Below are 14,757 nucleotides of genomic sequence, written 5' to 3' on the forward strand. Positions count from 1 at the left end.
CGACTTCAGACATGATGGTAGAAAAATGGGGCTTAGGCAAAGGAAGAGAAAAGAGAAGCAAAGTTCGATAGACTAGTGCACCTGGGTTGGCTGAAGATGAGTTATATGGAAAAAAGACACCATAATGAAATACAGAAAAACCTTTGTTCTCTATTTTTTTCAGACCATTTCTCATATGGCCACAGATATATCATGGGACATATTTTTACTTTTCAAATTTCACCAAGAAATGGAATTTTCAGTAACTACTATGGCATAAGAGGGCTTAGGAAGTAATAAAAGAGCTCTGAAAGAGGATGGCATCAGAAATCATACTAGAAACAGAAATCTCTGAAAGAAGTTTGATTTAAAACAAAAGAAAAAAATATTCAAATGGCACCAGGAGAAGAAAGGCCTACAAAAGATAAGCGTTGGCATTAAATGACAAGAGAGAGTAACCCTCTGCCAAGAAAGACCCTGAATGAATTTTCTGTCTCTGAATCTACATGCTGAAGGTCACCCTTCAGTGGCAGCAGAATAAATGCCCTATAAGGAACGTGAAGTATGAAAATATTCTAAGAGGCTACCTGTGTGTATAATTAGGAACTTGATATAATTAAAGATGGCAGAGCCTCAGGATCAAACAAATTATTCTGCAAAGTTCTTTAGGCAGGAGCCAAACCTCACCCACTAAGCAAAGTGCGCAGCTGAAAAGTGGTCATCACGGTAGGGCTATGATAAGGGAGGAAAAAAAACCAAAGAAAGTCATCAGCGAGACTTTGGTATTTAACAAAGATTAAAAGGACTGGGAATTAAAAGATAAAAGTCAAATCTGGATTGCAGGCATCTATTAGGAATCCCAATCGTATGCCTGGGAATCTAGCACCAGATCATCTGAGGGCTTAGGAAGCACAACGGATGCATGTGCTCTCGGTCCCTGCGATACTTAACAGATCTGATTACTACAAAGGACAAAGGTGATCTCCCTGAACTGGCTTTCCAGAGGCATTTGAATCCATCATGACTGTAATTACTCTGTAGAGTCAGGGAACATGGCACAGTGTGACATCCCCATCACACAATGAGGAACATCAGAAAATACAATCAGTGCAGCAGATAAAAACAGCAGTCACTATCAGTTCTTTTAAAATTATATGTGTATATATTCATAATCTTCTAGGAAGGATTCCTTAGATGAACCACAACAATGACAAAGGAAAAGAAAAATAACCATAAAAGGGAAAGCTGAGTAGATGTTACCACTGAAGATACTAGGGCTTCATTATGCTGCAGGAGAATAAGAATCTGCTTTTATAATGTATCACACATGCACAGGCAACATGAAAGGAAGTCAAATGAGGCTCTGAAGGGGAAAGGTGAATGGAAAGAAAAAGACAAGCCAGCCAGTGGCTCCCCTTTTATCTCCCCCACCTGCACTGCGTTGAAGTCAGACCCAGATTTGTTTACAGTGTAAGTCAAAAAAGTGCCTCTGTGGGAACAAGAAAAGGAAGGACTTCATTCAATCCTTTCATGGATAGGATAGGAGGAGAGATCAGAACTCAGTGCCACTCTAAGATGATTCAGACAGCCAGTATCTCCTACACCACGATCGTTAAAGGGTCAGAAGAATATCGTGTGCCAACGGGGTTCTTCTGTCAGGTCTCTTGCTTTGTAGTTACAATCAAATTAATGAGACAGAATGATTGTTTTAAAAAATAATAACAAAAATAGATTTTGATGCCTCACATAATAAACCACTCTCCAGATCTCCCTCCCCATTATTTTGCCAGAAGTCTTATGGAATGTTCAGCATCCACCCCAGAGGGGAGGAGGCGGTCTTGGGCTCCGCTTCCAGGCAGCTCACAGGGTTCCAGGCTTCTCTTGAGCCTGAGGCTGCACTGCAGTAGTCCCATCTGTGGAGCAGCTTCTCCTCACCAGGTGCCCTTGTGCAGATGGACAGTGAGAAAGGCACCCAGATTACAACAGAAGACTGGACGTGCACTTCCTTGCAAACGGGCGACTGGTGTTAGGTGATCTCCATAGAAGTAGATTGCATTTCCCTGCAAAAATAATGAGCTGCAAATAATGAACAGCAATTCCAATGCTGGCAGGCAACAGGCATGTGTCTCTAGCCAGAACAGCTACTGAAACTGCCTCTCAGACCAAGCGTGGATGCTGAGCCCACCAGCAGCTCTGCCTACCCCTCTCCTCACGACTGACACTTCCTTCACTGCAGCCTCCCATGCCAACAACCACAGGGACCACCCAAAGACGACAGCCATTGCGTTGAAGCAGCTGGGAGAAGAAGGTAGGTTGACTTAAGCAAAGCTGAGATTCCTGACTTTTTTTTTTTTAATCAGCAGTTAAAGTATGTGGGAGGAGCACTTGGGATTTTGAAGGAGATCATGGCAGCATAATTCTGTGCCAAATCAGGCTGAGGGTCTGCATGGGGGATGTGGGCGAGGGCCTGCTGGTCTGAGGCACTCTTGATTGCTCCTATCTGGTGTACCCTGCCACAAAGGCACCAGCAGACAGCTTGGAGCATCTAGCACATACAGAGAAAACAATAAACACAAGAGAAAAGTGGCAACCCCAGGTGACACTGAAGAGAACCCAGAATGGGCAGGCAGAGGGTGTGACCCCCCAGCCCTGAGCCAGGAGCCAACTCCCAGGTGGCAGGTGAGCTGTCCCCATGTGGATGGAGATAAGGTCCTGACAACACAGAGCGTTGCTAACAACAGTTACTACTGAAACAGTTACTCCCATGGAAGAAGGCTACAATGACAATGGCTTCCTCACTCCTGACCAAGGGGACTGGGATGGATGCTGGTGCTCAGAGGGGTGACCTGGGGATTGGAATGGCTGTGCTGGCATCTCTCAAGGACCTGCAAGTCGTAGCTTATTCTTGAGCCTTGAACGAAAATATCAAGGTAGAAATATGGATCTACCAACATATGTGTTCTTTCCTGAAGCTATCGAACCACCACGAATGTGTAAATCAAAATAGTCTATAATAACTGAGAATTTCACCCCTGGAGCAAATAACCTTCCACTGACAGACAGACCCTCACACTCTGAAAGGCACTTGTATGTGTGTGATGATTAATTTTATGTGTCAGCTTGACTGGCCCACAGTGTTCCCAGATATTTGGTCACACATAATTCGAGGCATGACTGTGTGAGGGTGTTTTGGGATGAGATTAACATTAAATTGGCAGACTGAATAAAGCAGATTGCCCTCCCTAGTTTGGGTGGGCCTCACCCAATCAGCTGAAAGCCTGAATAAAATCTATGGGCTGACCCTCCCCCAAATAAGAGGGAATTCTTCCTGTATAACAGCTTTCAAACTGGGACATTGGTATTTCTTCTGCCTTTGATCTCAAGATGAAGCGTCAGCTTTTCTTGGGTTTCCAGCTTGCTGACTGCAGATCTTGGGATTTGTTAGCCTCCATAATCACATGAGTCAATTCTCTATTCTATACACACACACACACACACACACACGCGCGCGCGCGCGCTATTGGTTCTGTTTCTCTGGACAACTCTAATTCCATATGTTATCTCATTGGGTCTCAGCAAAGTAGGAATGGTAACCAAGTCCCAGAGAAGCCAGCTCGGCAAAGTGCGTGCTGCAGGATACCTCACCCGGACTATGCTGTTAGATGGGCCCCTGTACACAGGGGAAAGTCCTGGCCAGTTCACATGTGGCACAGGGACTGAAAGGTTACTTTATTTTTCAAAAGCAACACAGTGAACAAATGATCCATACCACTTTGCTTGCAATTCAAGGATCTTCTCCCAGACAGGCCCTCTCTTACTCCCAAAGGTGGATACCCCATAGCTGCCACCTCTGCCGTTTAGGGGTAAACTCTTGGCAATAAAAAACAACACAGAATTGTTTCTAAAAAACTAAAAAGACTGTGGATTATCATAAAAGTAACCTAGTTAAATCATCCTGACCTTAAAAGAAATATCCTTTGTCATTCTAAGGTGTCCTTATACTCATGATAAACACCTTGAGGAAGGGAAGAAAGGGCACAGTGTGGTTGAGGGCTTGGTGGACCCAGAAACCAGAAGCCCACAGCAAAAGGACATCGTGTGCTGAGAAGTGACACAGAGAGGAGACTGAGGCATGTCTGGGACTTGGAATTGCTGGCCCACAGTTACAGCAAGGCAAGTCATAAGTGGGGCCTCTTCCACCACCTCTCCCACCTCCCATCACTCAGCCAGCGCTGACCACCAGCCCTGGCTCCCACCCAGCTCCTCCAAGGCTCTACTCAGGCACCATGAAGTCCACAACACCCTCCCTGCCCAGCCCCTGTCCCCATCCCAGACCCAGCTCAGGAAGTATTTGTTGAATGAAAGAATAAATCATTTCCCTTGCTTGACTATTTGCCTCTTGAGAGCAGACACTATCTTCACTGTGTAGCTCAGTGTGGTAGGCAGAATGATGCCCACCCACCCAAAGATGTCCATGTCCTAATCCTGGAACCTGTGAGTATGTTACCATAAACGGCAAAAAGGACTTTGAGGATGTGACTATATGAAGGATTTGGTGATGAGGCGATTATCCCACATGGATAATAACCCTGGACTCTCTGGGTGGCTCCAGTGTAATCAGAAGGTTCTTATAAGGAGGGAGGTAGGAGGGTCACAGTCAGAGAAGACAATCTGACCATGAAAGCAGAGGTCAGAGGGACTGGAGGTGAGAAGAACTCAACCTGCCATTGCTGGCTTTGAAGGTGGAGGAAAGAAAGCAGGAGTCAAGGAATGCGGGCATCTCAAGATGCTGGAAGAGGCCAGAAGGGAATCCTTCCCAGAAGGAATGCTGCTTTCTTGACACAGTGATTTTAGCAGAGAAACACATTTTAGACTTCTGACCTCCAGAACTGTAAGGTAATAAATTTGGCTAGTTTTAAGCCATTAAGTTTGTGGTAATTTGTGACAGCAGTGATAGGAAATTATTGCATCCAAGGACTGAACACATCGTGGCTACTCAGAAAATATCTACTGAATGAATGGTTGTAAATCACTAAGTAAAATGTTACTTTTATTCTCTAAAACAAAAGTTAATCCATAAGAACAGCAATGAGTAATTTAAGCCAAGACTCAGTAGTGATGACTGTTGCTGTTATTATTTTCTTAAGTCTTCCTTTTCCTTTAAATAACCAATTTTGACTCAGAGATGCTCATGATAATATTTCATATGCCAACGGATCTTACATCTGACCTATTTAGGTGATTCTGTTAATCAAATATAAATTTCCTATTCATAAAATCCTAAAACAAGACCTAACAAAAAGAAAAAAGAGAGAAACCAACTTATTTAATGAAAACGGTTTGGTCCTAACAAACGCACACTTAGTTGCATTCAAAGTTCTCATGTGTGCCCGTCACCTGGCTGTGAGGGGCATGCAAGGATTCTTCTTTCTGAGCATTTCAAAGAAATCAATCCCTGTGACTCTATTTTTGATGCTGACACTTGAAAAAAGAGAGAAGGGACGGGGAATCATTGAGGCCAATTTTTTGTATTCAATGGAAAATTTAACTAAACTATATTACAGGCCAAATCTTCTTCATGTATTTTTTAAAAGCAAGAAGAAAATAAAGAAACAGTTTTTCTCAGCTCTTTGCTATGCAACACTGCCAGTTTACAGACAGGCCTGACACTACTTTCATCCAAGAAAACAAAAACCAAGAAGACTTGGGATTAAATCACCTTCAATGAGCACAGATGAATTTTGGTATATACAATGCTTTTCAATAAACATTAATGAATCATGAAAAAAATAAAAATTATAAACAAAGCATGTAACTATTTGTTTATATAGGAAAGAAATCTTGACATTTTTGGACATCCAGAACCAACTAATGTACAACCTAGAATTCATTTCTGGTCCAGTGAGAGATTCATATAAAACAGGAAACTTTAAAAAGATCTCAAAATATGCTATCCAATATTAATTTAAACATCTGTTTTGCAATATACACCATGTATTTTATGATGAGTCATTCTTAGCTCTCTTCTCTGCAGTACTGATTTACAAGATATAACTGGAGAGTAAAAACATAAAACCCCCAGCACAGTCAATTCTACTTAATAAACATTTTATGAGCAGCTCGTCTGTGTGATGCCTTGGATTGGGGGCAAGAGAAAGTCCCCACACTGTGGGAAAGGGAGAGCGTTACTGCTTTCCAAAAGGTGTGCCAAGAGTTAACATTTCAGTGACTTCAGTACACACATTAACTAGATATAATTTCCTGACTGAAAAATCCTAGACCAGAGTATAATTAAAAGAAGAAAACTGAAACCAATTTGTCTAATAAAACAGCCACATTTCAATTTAAATGATAAGACAATTAAATTCAGAGGGCATTCTTTCACCAAGGAGATCCTGAAACATTGCAATCCCTCTGCCATAGGAGTGGGTGTTTAATGTCTACCTGCCCATCCATCCATCCATGCACTTTCCTGTGCATCATTTATCAGCAGCCTCTGTGAGCTCAGTGTGGAGCCAGGCAGACAAGGTAATGACTAGGACATACGCCTTCTTGGGGAACACTTCCAAATACAGTTCCTCACAACTGTGTTCAATAGCACCCTTCTTAGCCCTGTGTTTGCGATATGAAAGAAGATTCTCTGAAGGGTGCCACTGTTTTCTCCCCCTGTGAACACATTTTATTAGTTTACACCAGTTGTACTGGATTCTTATCTGCCTCATTCCTTACTTCACCGTCAGTCTAATGCCTTGAAGCATATCTAAGCTGTATCCTGAACCTCATAACCTCAGGTATCACTGTATTGCCGGTGATGCTCAATAAATCATGTCCCTGAGTAGCAGCAAATCAATCAAGTTCTTAGAAAGAAGATGCAAATCACAATGAGTAGCACCTTCTTGCACTCTCAGAAGGATATGGCATGTAAGAAACATCCAAAGTCCTCCTGATCCCATCCCAATTATACCCTTCCTGGAGTACCAGGTCTAGCTCTGGCTTCCACATGTCAAAACGCAGGTGAAGAGTTTCAGAAGAGATTTATAAGCCAACCTGTAGAAGACTGGGAGTGTATGAGTCTGTTCCTGACCAGTGTAGAATGCCAGGTCACTGCAGACTGAAACATCCAATTGCCTACTGCCAACTTCTGTCCAAGACCTCCTTGTCAGAAACCATACTATAGAGGAGGGTTTTGAGGATGTGCAATTCAGACATTCATCTACATATGCTAAGTCCTGACTGGGGATCAAGAAATCCAGAGTTGAAGCAGAATGTACTAATTCCCCCAAAGAATTACTTAGCCTGAACATCATGCCTCACACTTAGGGGACAGCCATGGAGACAGCATTGGGACATCCACTCCTGACTCATCAAAGGCAAGTTGCCAGGGACACATCACTCAGGGGTCCCTATGTGACAATCTCATTAATATCTTTGTCAGTGCCAAGAAAAGTTTACCCCTTTACTGTCTCATGTTTCCTTGTTGTTTTCCATTATGAAATTCAGTACCAAATGTATAGTCAAATTTAGGTAACTCCAGTAACACACACTTCTTCTGGGTCTCTACTCAAACATCAGAGAGATCTTCCCCAACAACTATTTATAAAACCGCCCCCAATCCACACAACTCAGCCCCACGCCCCTTCCCTCTTTCTTTGTTTTACAATTATCCACTGCACTTGTCCACTGTTTGACATCTTTTAGGTCATACTGGCTTATTCGTGTTTTGTCCTTTTCCTCACTAGAAAGTAACCACCACGACGGCAGACACTGCTTCTCTCCTGGAACCCCAGCAACTAGAACACCTCCTGACAACAGCAGGCACTCAATAAACACTTACTGAACGAATCGATAAAAGCATGGATAACTGTATAAAACTCTATGGTCTGCATTTCAACTTTCTCCATGAACTTAAATTTTCATTCTAAATCATATATTCCCCTGGTTCTGATGTGTTTACTATTTTTGTTTTTAGTTTTTAAAGTATTTATGTAAGCCAGCTTAAATCTTTTGTAAAATGGTGTGAGAGTTAGTAGATAGAGAGATAGGTATAAATAGACAAAAAGGATGATCTAATTATCAAGCACAGATGGTGAAGTCTCTGCTGAGGCTAGAAGAGGAAATGAGCCAAACAGCATAACTATTAATTAAGTAGAGGAACCTTTATTCCAAAACTCACCATTCTCCTCCTATCACCTCAGTGTCCCGTGTTGATCCGATCAAGTGATGTCTACTATTTTAAAAAGCCAGTCCATTGGGAAACCCTCCAGGCTTCCCTGGCTGTCCCCACACTCCCCACCTGTTCCACTCACTGGTGGGGCCCTAGGCACTGGTGGCTGCTTTTCACCACAGATGTGTCTAAATGTGTCACATTGTGTTATTTTCACTCTGGGGTTCTTTGAAAGGAAATTAAGGAAGAGTTTCCAGAACGTTTAAAAAATATACTATACTTCTCCCCTAAACACTACCCCCTGCCCCATATAGAGCTATTGAAGACGCAAGCCCATAATAAACGGAGGTAAAATAAGAAAACTCATGAGACTAGACAAATTTCATTCCAAACTCTCCCTTTGGTAAGTTAAAGACTTGAAAGCATGAGGCGGAGGAGGACGGAGGGTAGGGGGCATGAGGGCAGAATATCTAACAGAGGAGGGTCTATACCTGCTTCACCACAGTCACCGTCCCAGGTGCCATGGCGACCACCGAGGCGACTGCAGTGGCGTCGTGGGTCTCGGTGCCCAGCTCGATGATCTGCTGCAGGATGTTCACAGCTGTGGGATCAAGTCGGTCACCTTACAAGGGAGAACAAACAGGACACCATAAGGCCACTGATGCTGAAGAACGCTGAACTCAAAACCATTCGCTTGGGTGATACCTTCTCCCAAGGATGCACAGGCTCTCGGTGATCACTCATTTTGACAACAGAAATAATTTGCATAATATTTTACAGGTTACAAGGCATTTTCTATAAGAACATCTCAAAACCTCAAGCAACTCTGTAGGGAGATGACATTGTGATTATTATCCCCATTTCATAGATTAGCCACTTGGGTGCACAAAAGCCAAAAGACTTGCCTTGGGCCATTGGGTTAATTATATCACAAAGCCAGAACTCAAGCCCAGATGTCTGAATCCTAACTTGGTGACACAAGACTGCCCCTCAAAGTGGAACTCTGGAGGAGTACCAGCCAACACATCAACTGCAGAGTCACAGCAGAGTCAACCACGAGCACATAGTAGGTGGTCAATGAAACTGTATCAAGTAAATTACACAAGTTATGGGCAACCCCCCAAGGATGTCTCAATTATCCAACCAGAGGGCTTTAGAATTCCAAACCAACTTAAGCTTGGGGTTCTACTTTAATCATCTGAAAAGACTGAACTCTATAGCATCAGAGCAGCTATTTAGTACCCCCTGCCTGCCTTCTCCATCTGCCTGACCATCTGTAGCCTTCCTGATCATATCCTGGCCCCAGTCACTGATTTATTAAAAGGGAAATTACTGCTTGATCTCCACATCGGCATAATATTTTGAAGTGTCTGCCAACATTCGCATCCTCACGGGCAGCTTTCTGTGGGCCATGTTCCAATGTGAGTCAGTCAGTAAGAGATCAGAGAAGGGGACTCAGGGTGTTCCATGCAGAGGGTAGCAATGGGCAGGTGACTGAAGTAATGACTTGCACATGTTCACAACATATCCCCTAGCACCCCCCCATGCCAATGCCCCCTAGGGGTGTTGATTCAAATGTGACTGGCAGCTGACAATTCCAAATACCCAAAGACTAAAACACTTACCTGTAAAACTCACTGAAGTGAGGCTTTAATTTCTCACTCACTTACTCCCTCAGTGACCATTTATCAAGCCCTCACTGTCAGCAGGAACTGTAGTTCCTAGAGGGAACACAGACAGGGGTCTAACACTCTCTCCCCCTACTGCTTCCAGGGCTCATAGGCTCCTGCGACAGACTCATAAGCAAATCATTGTAGCAGTTGCTCGGTTCGACATCAGGAGGGCATTAGGGGCAGAGTGTAGAAAGTCAGGTGGGTTCCCAGTAGATGACATGCAGTCTAAGGATGAAGATGAGTTGGGCAGAGAAAATGCTGAGAAGGGGAAGGGACCAGACCGTAGCATAGGGAGCACTGGAGTGTATGGTGAGAAGTGCAGCCCATGCTGAGAGCTGCAGCACCTAGCTGAGCTCAGTACAGCCCAGGGGCAGGGTGGCAAGAGGCAGGGCAGCACAGGCATCCAGAAGCCAGTGCGGGTGACCTGGCTTACTGAGCTGCAGGGTGGGAGCTGTGTTCCAAACACTGGAGGGCCTTTAGCACAGCCCAGGGGCAGGGTGGCAAGAGGCAGGGCAGCACAGGCATCCAGAAGCCAGTGCAGGTGACCTGGCTTACTGAGCTGCAGGGTGGGAGCTGTGTTCCAAACACTGGAGGGCCTTTAGAAGGAGTGAGAGTGTGTGTGTGTGCATGGGAGTGTGAGTGTATGCTCACGGGACATGAAGGCAGGCTGCATTTTGCATGTTTCGAGCAATCACTGATGTCACTAAACATTAAGAAAGGAAATGCAAATTCAGATAGAGCCTCACCTCTGGGAACCACATTTAGGAGCCTGGGCCTCGACTCTCCCATCTGCAGAAGTGGAGGTAGTTTCCCGAATTCCCTCAGCACAGCAGGCAGTGAACACAGCCGTGCCAGTTAATCTTCCCTGCACTGATTGGCCCACAGGAGTTTCCTGTGCATCTTTCTTACAACCTGGGGCTTGGGGATTTAAAAACTAGGCTAAAATGGTCCTTTCCTAACTCCTGTTTCCTATCGGCAGTTGACTTCACCTAATGCTTGCCTTTTAATCCCACTCACTTGGCCTCTGTCCCCCAAAATACATACAGGGCTATGGTATATAACGTTAACATGTGTTCTGTTCACATTTTGAAAAGAGCATCAAGAAAAACTAAGTATATTGCCCAATTGCCACAAGGATGGCACAGTGCTTTGTTTTTTAAAAACTGATCTAACGTCTGAGAATAATGACAGTTGATGTAAACATCCTAATTAGGTCTTGCGGGAAGAACTGGGGAGTGAGCGATTCTGGACCCACTGGTCTGTGAAGTGGCCCACCAGCCCACCAGAGTCTCGGTCTCTCCACCACCTCACGGAGCCCATGCCACCCTCTGCCACTACCTGCCAGGCCTCTGTAGACCCTGGAATAAGACCCTAGAAGAGATGATCATGAGGAAGCATGGAATGGGGACAATGCCCTGACGAGAAGTCAGGAGACCCAGATTCCAGAATTAGCTCCAACACCCAAAAGTGGGTGACCCTCGCCCAACTACTTACGACGGAAAGTGACCTGCATCTGTGAAGCGAGAGGAGTAAGATCTCTCACAGGGCAATCCTGAGAATTAAATGTGGTCAGACAGGAAATCTTGTGACCATGTTTTAAAGCTCCACCTGTGCTGTGGCTCTATTCTGGAACATTTTCAGAGGAAGAAGGTTCTGGTGTCTGACAATTGGACTGCTCTGCAGTCTGAATGCTGGCTCAGGGACTGAAGTAGATCTACTTATGGACATCAATCATTTGCAAATCCATTCATTTTGCATTCTGCTAAAGACCAGTTCTGAGGTGTCCAGGGAAGATGGGGCATGCCCTCACCACTCTCGGAGGTGTATCTGAGATCCTGCAGCGCGGCCACAGCTGCCTGTGTCCCCTGAACATCTTCCTCGGCCTCTGTGATGTGGAGGTACTGGGTGGAGGGCTCCTCAGGAGTTTCTGTTGCTGTCTAAATAAAAACAATACTTAAGTGACCTCTAAAAGATCAACTGGTACCCAGCAGTCCCAGGATAATATATCAAGACAAAACAAATGCACATGATAAAGCAATGCTTTGCAACATCTCCCCTGGCATCCCTGAGAAATCAGTTGCTACGAAAAATATTCTTCCCAAAGAGAAAACCCCTTGGCAAGTACCTAGATCTTTGAAACCAGCTTTAGTAGAAAGCTTCTTGCTACATATTCTTGCTGTAAGGAACAGAGTATGCTATTCATAATCAGAAATTTGATAAACTCAGATATTCTTGTGTATGCTCTTCTAGTGGCCCCTCTGTCTCCCCCCACTGCTACCAATACTGTCTCTAATCTGCCCCTTCCACGGGGACCTCACGCCATGTGGCCAGCAGAAGAAGGGGCACAGAAACGGAGCAGCCAATGGTGGGAAGGAGAGGATGGGTAACTACATAACACAGATAAAGCACAGGTCCTGGCACACAGGAAGAGAGCAGGAAACCTCAGCTGCTCATGCCATTCTCACTTCTACATGGATACAATCAACAAAATTGACAACAAGAAATATATCTGTACAAAATCAGGACTTGTGTTGATAGGAGGAGCTAAAGTGACATTCACAGGCACCTCATACCTCAAGGAGAGCAGAGGTAGAACAGAATTTTCACAGAACCAGGTATCAGTAGTGATCTCTTTCTGGAAGGGAAGGGGAGTGCAGCAAAACAGTAAAGCAGGAAGCATGCATGACACCAGTGAAGAACAAAAAGCAGCACTTCAGACAAAGTTTATAGGAGCCAGAGTTATGCTCTGTAAGCACTCATCAGTAATTGACACAGAGGTTCAGAATAGTGTGCAATTACTTTTTTACAGCCAACTGGCCAAGTTTATTTAGGTGTTTCCAGCCTGACATATCGTAGACACCCAACAAATATCTGATGAATGCATAAATGAACAAAAAGAGGAACATTTCCTTTCAAGTACTATTAAGCGACATATTAGCCAATGCTGGATCCAAGCAACGCCTGAGCCTGTCAAAGGACAGGATGCATGCTGAATGGCTCCTCTCGTTCTGGGAAACTCCGCATAACAGTGACTTTCACAAAGAATGGTGCTCTGCAAGGCACTCCTGGGAGCCAGTGACAGCCCAAATTCCTAGAGTAGGCAGCTTGTTATTCTACTGGTGACCACCCTGTGCCCAGCCTCCTGGCTGCTATACAGTCTCACTTATGGAGTCCACTACATGGCTTTGTGTCAACTATTTTTAATGCGTGCTCAGCTCTGCTTAAGGTGCTAAAATCCACTGAGGCGAGGCCTTCGGTGGAGCAGGACATGACTGCACACATTTATAAAAGCACCTACTGACCAAGATGGATTGAGTTTCACACCAGGAATCTGCACCCCAATGCCTATTTTGCTAATGGAGAGCAAATCCTTGTGATATGAATGTGAAATACTGGGGGATTAATTATTTTACCATAAAGACGTAAAGTTGACAATACCATCATCAACATCGACAACAATCACAGCAGCTGCCATTTACTGAGGACTTGTGGGGATACAGACCTTAGCATTTCATACACTGTTTCCCTCAATCCTTTCCACCCCTCTGGTATTATTAACCTACCATATGGACGAGAACACTGAGGCCACAGAGATTAAACAATGGCTCAAGGTCAAGCAGTTTCCAGGTCACAGAGACAGGATGCAAAGTGAAGTCTGTCAGACTCCAAAGCTCATACATTTTTAAAAAATTCTTTATAAAACCTTTCAAACATACACAAAAGCCGAGAGATGAGTATAACAAACCTCTATGTTCCCTTCACCCAGTTTCAACAATTTATCCACTCAAGGCCCGTCTTTTTTCGCCTCCGCCCCCACACACTCCATGACCTGCCCTTAGGTTATTTTCAAGTAAATCCAGAAATCATCATTTCCTCTAATAAATATTTCACAAGGTATCTTTAGAAGATAAAACTCTTTCAAAACATTACAACATCACTGTCACACTCAAAACTTAACAATAAATCCTTAATATCATCAAATACCTAGGCAATGTTCAAATTTCCCCAATTACTTCATTTTTAAAAAACAGTTTGTTTAAATCAAATCTAAATGAGGCTCACACATTAGAACTAATTGATATGTCTCATAAGACTTTTAAAATCTACATGCTCTTCCTCCACTTCTAGCCTTTTCTTCTTCTTGTAGTTTATCTGTTGAAGGAAGCAGGCCACGTTCCTTCCAGAGCTTCCAACAATCTGCATTTGCTGACTGTGTCACCATGGAACCATAACATGTTCTTTCGTCCACTGTATCTCCTGTACGTTGGTAGCTGCCTATAAATGTAAAAGCTTATTCGGATGTGGTTTCCCTTTTTGGCAAGAATGTTTCATGGGTTATATCGTGACTTTCCTTCAGGAGACGTACATTGCATGGTGGTCTCTTTTCTGTAATGTTAGCAGCAACTGATGACCATTGCTAAATCTATGACACCATTAGCAGGCTGCAAAATGGTATCTAATTTTTCATGTGTTGGCTGAAATACTTCTAAAGGAAAAACCTCCTCTCATCAAATGATTAGTTATGCTTTATATAGGGTTTTGGTGTTTTTTTAAAGGTAGAATAATTGCTTGCTTCTTGGCCTTACTTTAACAATTTTCAATGTAGAGTTTCTCTAGCATCCTACAAAGGTAATTGAGTTATTTTTTCCAAATATCATTACAAACTCATGGAATGAAACATATTTTATGTTTCACTGTAGTTGCTAAACACTAAAAACAGCCTCAGAATTACAATATCTCTGTCATCAACCCTAGAATAACTGAAAACAATGCAGTTTTTGCAGTTCTTTTTGCCCTTAGGTTATGTCCCTCTTTGGAGGTACAATCGAATTACTGTTTTAGTCTCTTGAAATAGTTCCTCTCTGTGTAGTTATGCCACCAGTTTGATATAGTTAGAATGATTTATTTCATTTTACTCTCAATGTTTAAGACTTGCTTTTT

The 14,757-nt window shown here is 43.6% G+C and overlaps 1 pseudogene; it reads right to left on the reverse strand.

Annotated features, from left to right (window-relative positions):
* The window catches only part of LOC103605328, an 81,291-nt pseudogene that overhangs the window by 22,562 nt on the left and 43,972 nt on the right, over nucleotides 1-14,757 (reverse strand).

This window comes from Galeopterus variegatus, unplaced genomic scaffold, assembly GCF_000696425.1.
Source record: "Galeopterus variegatus unplaced genomic scaffold, G_variegatus-3.0.2 Scaffold5740, whole genome shotgun sequence".
NCBI lineage: Eukaryota > Metazoa > Chordata > Mammalia > Dermoptera > Cynocephalidae > Galeopterus > Galeopterus variegatus.